Here is an 8288-nt window from a genome sequence, read left to right on the forward strand (position 1 = left end):
GATTTTTTTTTTCTTAACGAATTCATGTGTGACCATTGTACTGAGAACTAGTTACGTTTATTTTAGAAAATTACTATTCTTATATAACTAAAATAGATAAATGTTTGAGAGAAATATACTGGCTATATCTAATTGGGTCTTCACGCATGACAGATAAAAATATAGGAGACAGATTGGATAAACTAATATTATTGTTATGAAATAATCACATAGTTCAACATAATAATGTTGTTTAAATAAAACCCCGGAAAACGTAACCGTAGATATAAGGGCAATTATGACACATCATGTGTTATGTGTAATTTTTTTCCCATATTATATTATGAGGTATAATAGAATTATTTGATGTCGATACATATTATTTAATATACGTGGCTAGTATGGTAACTATAATGGGTACGTTAATAGTTTAAACATTTATATAATTCAAAAATAATTTTGACACAATTTCAATATGATTACGTATGACAATATTTTCAATTATTATTATTATTAAAATAGAAAAATGACAAGGTTTACTATATCGAATGAACAATAATAAAAGCATTTAAAACGTGGTGTTGTGAGAGCAATGACACAAGAACAAGGGCGATTGGCCCCAGTACCTGACATTATACTGTTTATATTATACTAAATAATATATATACTTGCAGGGTTTTTTTTTTTAAATGAATACTCGTATTTTTATTTTTTACAATCTCAAAATATTATGTTCTATAGCAATAACAATTAAATATTACTACATTTGAAGAGCATCACAAGAGGACGGAAATCTCTATTGGTCACTTCATTCAATATGATATTATTGTATACGAAAAGTTTTATAGACCTACGTTTTTTTACTTTGAGATGAAAAATTATTTATTTTGAAATGCCTTTATACTATTGTCTTTTTTTCTTTATCATATTATGATATTCAGCCATCAAAAACTAGTGGAAATTTGAACATGACTACTGACTAGCACACAGAATATAATAAAGCAAAATGAAACAAAGTAAACACAGTGTAAAATAGACGCATTAAATGTTGAAAAAAGTAGTCGAACAGGAAGTCGGATTATGATATTTAAATAGCTCTTGTTAAGTTTAGGTCTTGTTTAAGCCACAAAAATGGATATGCTAAATTCTTATTTAATAAATCACAACATATAAAACAAAAACCAATTATGTTTTAATTGAACACTGCAAAACTTTTTATCTATATAAGAACTTAAAAAAAAAAACAAATTTTTAACACTTCAAATATTTATAAATAACATAAAATTTGTCTAAATATTTTATAATTTTTAACTACGATGTATATAAATATATAATTTAAATTGAAGTGGAATAACTATAGGTTTCAATTATTAATATTAGGTAATTTGAATAATTTCAAAATAATAAAAATCTTTTGATGAAAATTCATTATTATTTTATATTTGTACATCCAATATCATCAACTTAATGACTAAAAAATAGTAATTTATTATGATACTATATTATTGTGCATGAGCATAGACAGTGTAAGCCTATCACTAAGTACATTTCGTGAAATATTTTTTGATAGTGCAATTAAAGTTATTTATTTATTTACGGTAGGTTTAAAGTTGATTATGTTTTTCTGAAAATATTGCATTTATTTTATTATTACTATTTAAAAATAATACAATTTATACCATAGTATATTATAGTTATTCATTTATGAATCAATAATATCTTACTGTAAGACAGTATTTAATATTGTTATTATATTACTCGTGGTATATTTAATATAATATCGGTAGGTAATATCTTAGTACTATAATATCTACATATTTTGAATATGTCATCGTGTAAAATCCATAGTATATACGTGTAAGTTTTAAGTTCCGACGAAAAGAAAGAGGTGCCCAAACAACAGTATCTACTTCACAATTCTCTTTTTTTTTTAAGTTGAGCAGGTCTCTAGGTCATTTACGCTTAAGACGACGTGGTTGTTTATCAAGGAGTGTGCGGGAGGAAAGATTGGATATAAGTAGATTGGAATGGTTGAATGTATTATGGTGAAATATTTTATAGTAGTAGGAGGCTAATGTATGAATGTTAGGGATTTTATGTCCGAGTGAAAGAGAGAAGGGTGAGATTGCTGACGTACCATAATTATTATAAAATTATAACAAAATAAATATCCATTATAATATCATTATCCATCGTTTAAATATGCAGGTAATTTTGTTTAAATTTGAACTTCAAATATTTATAAAAAATACTTATGTTTATATAGGTAGTCATTTTATTTTTAGTTCCCGTATAAACTTATGAAGAATATTGTGTTTAAATGTCACGCCTTAGCTATGTAAATTAAAGATCTTATAAAGTTTTTACAACAAAATACTTTTGTTTGTAAATTTTAGTGATTATTTTGAATATTGTAAAAATTTTATCTTAAGATGCATAAAAAAAGAGATGCATTTTTAATACAAATATAAATAAAAATTATAACAAATTCAAAAAACATTTACATGGAATCTTAATTTAATTTTCAAGATTTTTGACCCAGTGAATAATTTGTTATCCGTCATGTCCCCTCCGTGCTATGCAGTGACGTAATATCAATCGTACGTACCTATATTATTCTTATATTTAATTAATTAATAACAATAAGTGTATGATAAGTGTGCATATTTAAAATATTCATACGATTACAGTGTACCTACAGATGTTTGCATGTAAGTTATGTAAAAAAAAAATACTCAGGGCTGGGTTTTATAAGGCACGAAGTTGTAAAGACTTTAGAATCCAAGCTGCACGAAAGCGCTTTATAAATCATACATATTATGTTCGATGTTTTACTATAACTCTGTAATTTGGTAACCAAACGCAATAGGTTCAATACAAATAAATAAATTGATTTAAAAAATGTTATTTAAAATAGAGACTTTTAGATTTACTACTATTTACTAGTAAGTACGTCAACCTCATTCATCTTATCAAATATCAGTCTTTGTTAACTTTCCTAAACCACATAAATAATTGGAATCAAAATGTATAAGGCTAGATCTCTGGTTTATCTTCAAATAACTGAACATTCAACTTAGTCATATTTTCTGTTTAATTTTACTTTCCGAATTATTTTTTTTTTAATCCTTTGACGCATTACTAGACAATTAAATACATTTTATGTTGCATTTTACTCAACTAACTATGCAATCAATTAATGGAAGACATTTTTTGGCTGGGTGATTTATATAATTTTAACAGATGTACGATTTTAATAAATAAGTATAAAATATTGATATATTTTCATCTGTTAATATTTTAATATTTTTAATCTACATATAAATAGAATACTTTCTTAAACTGTTTGTATATACTTAACAATTTTACAGAAATTGTATAGTTACTAACAATAATCCTTGTACTAATATCACAATTCGAGAAAATTTCATACGTTCTCATTTTTTTAATATTATTATTATTTATGATATATGGTTTTTTGATATTTTAAATTTTATTAGAAAAGCTCTGTTGTCTTAAATGGTTTTAAGCATATCATCGATAACCACGAACAATTGACTGCACATATTACTATATCTTCAGCAAAAGTGTGTATATTTTATAGATATAAAAATATAATATTCTATATTATAATTTTTTTTTTTGTTTTTTAATTTCTATTAGTCAAGCATACTTGAAGAATCAAATTTTACAGACGAACAGACTTGTAATGGGATACCCGCAGTTTTTTGGCGTATATTTGAATAATTAAATCACACAAAATTTGTTATATTAATTTGCTGAAAAATTTAAATTCTATTTGTATCATTTATATTTTTTTTTTCTTCAGTTATAATGTTAATTTTTATAAAAAAATAAAAAAATATCATTTTTTCATACTTTAATTATATGTCTACATAATATTATTTTAAGTGTGAATAATCGCTTAGCAATTTAGTAATTACTAGGCCTGCAACAGTAGAGTCACGTGTGGCAATAGTAGGGTTTTACTCCAATTTCTGGTTCCAAAAAATTTATAATTAAATCTTCTCTCATAGAGTTAGTTGAAGAGGTAACTCCGTTTTTCGTGATAGTAGAAATACATCTGAAGTAACCATATGTGTAATTAGGTGTATTTAGGGTTTTGTCAAGGGGGGAGATATACGTTGACAAACATATAATTTCCTCGATGGAAAGGGGAAGTATATTTATCATTACCACCGTTTCTCAAAAATATTGAGAATTTATATACTTATTATCAGTGAGTACACATATAAATTTATAAAACTGTATTTTTTTGTTTTAAAGATTTATTATTCATAATAATAAACTATTATTTAAACGCAGAATATATAGAATATATACGTTTTGAAATGCTCGTTGGAATCTTATCCTAATTTCCGTTTTCTATATAGGGTCACTATCTAGTATCTAAAATTATTATTTTGATTCGAAATAATACTACAAAATAATATTATGTAAGTGATATTTACTCAGGGAATAATTGCATTAAAATATTTAAAGTAATTACATACAATAGTTGAATAGTGGATAGAATGAGCTATTCTAATATAATCATATTATGTTCTTCTACATACTCGTATTTTATGATATATTATTTAAATATGAGTCGATTTTATCATTATATCACGTATATACATATATTAACTGAACGTAATGACTATATATTTTATAATGTAATTATTGGAAATACAATTTATAATACTAATAATTAATAAATACTAAAGTTTTTGATTTTTGAAATATTGATGATGGGGTACCTAAATTATTACATCTACAGCTGTCTTTTTTAGTAATCCTTGTCGTCGTCGTTATTATGTCCGCCATCTTCGTAACTGCACGTTGTCGTCGACTTAAGTGTATTGTGCGATGGGAACGGCTTACAACTGATATTGGCATGAAGACGGTCCAAGGATGGAAGTGATAAGGGCCACCGCGGTATAGCGGGGCATGGAAATTCACAGCATCAGTAGCGTAATTACAACATATTTCTGGGGGAACTCCCACCTCCGTAATTATGTCAGTGATATAATCTCATCATTCTCATCATCGCTGATGAGATTTATTATGGAACTATTTTTGTTGACGGTTTTATCAATGATGTTATCGTCCCAATAATATGAAGTAGATAATGTGGGATCGCAATTCCATCTTCTCACCTTTTCCATCGATTTGCTATACTATACAGATAAATTACGTTATAAATATTTTCCGACCAGTTAAATATACGTAGGTCATACTATTTTATATAGTCACTTAAAACACAAAAATAAGATGACGGGGATTGATTTTAACCCTACATTAGTACATCGATTACCAAAACGGTATAGTTTGGCAAAAATGTATCCCACATTCCCACGCGCACACCAATTAGACAACGCTCATCTGCTGAGAGCATATTATATTAAATACATGTCCTAACTGCTTTAAAGGCTTAAAGCTTCATAGTTTTAATATTTTTAAATATCAAGAAAATATATTATATTTAATATGAAGAAATATAAAATAGAATATATTGTAGTTTTTTTTTTTAAAACACATATAAATTAGTAACTATTATATACTTACAATAATAATAATAATAATAATAAACATATTTTATAATTTTTAATAATATAATAATATATATTTAAAATCAATAAAAATTGAATAAAAAAAAATATTTTAATTTAGTGGAGAATAATCGTTTTATTTTTATTTTTTTGTATGACGACAACAATATACTTATTTCAAACAATTGCCTTTGATAAGTTGTATAATTTGAGTAGTGTCGAGATATGTTTATTTTTATAGGGACCATATGAAGGGATGTGATTTTTGATTGATAACTGTTATTTTCCAGTTTTCATTGACTGGTCTAGATTACTTATATTATCATTATTTGAATTACAGTTTCGGTAAAATAGTATTTTGCTGTTTTTATAATAAATTGTTGAATGATGGTGATTTGAGCAGAAGTGATGAGAATTTTATCTAAGACAAAATATTGGGAAACTGTGATGTACATGGGATTTCGATGGTTTGGTCCTCTTAAAATATTCACCAGGTTGATTGAGAAATGAGAGATTCCGACGCTAGGGTAGCATAGGACAGAAATTATTTGATATACAATAATTACCCCACTCGTAACCATTTAGGCTGATTTTTTGCACACCACTAAATGTTAAAGATTTTTAGTGCGCATTAAGTCCTGAATTTTATAGTTATAATTATTTTTTTACTTTACTTAGACTGCACAGAAGTATTAAAAAAAAAATTAAAACTATATGATATAATAATAAATAAGAATCAACTCATAGAGTGATTAATACATACGTAGTTATTTACTTCATCATCCAACAGGTCAATTATTATTTCAATTTCAGCAGTACGAGGACGATTAATATTTCGTCCAGATTGGAATGCATCATACACGGCTATGTGCTCGTCTGATCCATCAATGTTGACGATCGATAACGAGCAGCCTTTAAGCGTGTGTTTTGTAGCGTAGAACATAATAATTTACGTTGTATATAAATATAAATATAATTAATATATATACTTAATTAATTATTTATACAATCAAAACCCCACAAACGAACTTAATGTTGTGTACGGTGGAACACCCCTCCCTCTCCCATCAAAAAAAAAGAATCCTCATTGCGCCACTAGTTAATGTTAAAATCAAAAGTTTAGCACTAATATCAATTGACTAAGGTAAGTCATCGTTATAATATTTAGTTATTATGCGTTTGATATTTGGATTGACAAAGTTTTAATATCTATTCAATGAGATTAAATAAAGTCCGAACTTTAATAATTGAGAATTCCTGAACTATATTAATGTAGTTACCAAATAACGAAAACGTTGGGATAGTACTTACATTCGGTTTTGATTTTTTTCTGATTAATTCGATCGTCGATATCAATACATTTACGCTTATTATTATTATTATTATCCATTTTTCAGTAACGGTAAAAGCACAATAAGTAAAAAAGAATAGTATTTTTATCACAATCAAATTTATTAGGAAGAATTAAGAAATAAGAATCGCAGTTATTAAAGTTATCGTTATGAATAATATTTGTTTGTCGTTATGTGAAAACCAACCATCGGCAATGCCCTCTTGGTTGCGTATTATGTATTTCTAGCCAGCGAAAAAATAAACATTTTATGATCGCATTTTTATTATTATATTATTTATACACAAATCCACGCGTTTGATAAATAAGTACCTAATATATATATATTCATATAGGTACGTCAAATCAAACATCAAAATTGAGTAAATATTATATGATATGATATTTTTAAAGTGTTTAATATTATGAAGAAAGCGATGAATGTATTGATTTTAGTATTTTACAATGATGTGTTTTTTTTTTGTATGTGTGTTTAAGTAGTTGACAAAATGCCTCAATTTTTTTAAATGGTAGGTAGGTTTCTAGAAAACCGGATCTAGTTGGTATTTTAGAAGATCAAAAGTAAAAAAACTCTTAGTATTTATATTGTAATAATGTAATTAGGAAAAAACGGGAATTTTTAAACAAATCCAATTTTCGAAAACATTGATTTTGTTTATTAAGTGTAATTTGAATACAAATTACTTTAGATATTTGCAATTTCCATAAAATGATTATAAAAACATTTTTAATTTATGATCAAATTTTCAAATTTTTTCAATTCTTTTTTAGCTTTTATAGGCATGAGAAATTTTCAATTTTTTCTTAGTATACAAAAAAAATTGTTTTATTTTAATATAAAATCTACATTTTATGAGTAAATAATCTAAAATTTGAGACAAAGTTCAATACCTGTACGATATTATTTTCTTAAAATATATGTTGTTGTGTAGCCGTAAATTATTAGTATCATATCTCCTCGTCAAAGTATTAATGTTTGCCTACTTAAAACGCCGTTATATATTTGTAATGTTTTGGATTTTCTTAATTATTTAATTATTACTATTATTGTTATATTTGTAAGTCTTAATTTGCTTATGGGTATCATAATTCGTGTATTGGATTTTAAAAATGTATTAACAATTTTTTAAACAGAAATTGTGTATAAAAAACTTATTAATTATCTAAAATGTTAGTTTATTTTATGCAGCGCTTTTATATTATTAATAATAATTATAATTTATTATATTAGTAATTTTTTAATAAATTAGAAAATTTATAATAACAACTATCAACATAATACAATCTAGAAAAAAGTCATCATTTAAATTGTTTGAGTGAAAAAAAAGTAATCGTGTCATAAAGAATGTTTCCAAATGTACCTATATTAATTAACCAGATTTATACTTAACAATAGACGATATAAT

The 8288-nt window shown here is 25.4% G+C and overlaps 1 long non-coding RNA gene across 1 annotated transcript; it reads left to right on the top strand.

Moving 5' to 3' along the window:
- Positions 1–3340: 3340 nt before the first annotated feature.
- Positions 3341–3857, top strand: LOC132920938 (uncharacterized). Its single transcript, XR_009660805.1, has 2 exons — positions 3341–3566; positions 3643–3857. It is a non-coding gene; the product is annotated as an uncharacterized LOC132920938 (long non-coding RNA).
- Positions 3858–8288: the final 4431 nt, after the last annotated feature.

This window comes from Rhopalosiphum padi, chromosome 2, assembly GCF_020882245.1.
Source record: "Rhopalosiphum padi isolate XX-2018 chromosome 2, ASM2088224v1, whole genome shotgun sequence".
Lineage (NCBI taxonomy): Eukaryota > Metazoa > Arthropoda > Insecta > Hemiptera > Aphididae > Rhopalosiphum > Rhopalosiphum padi.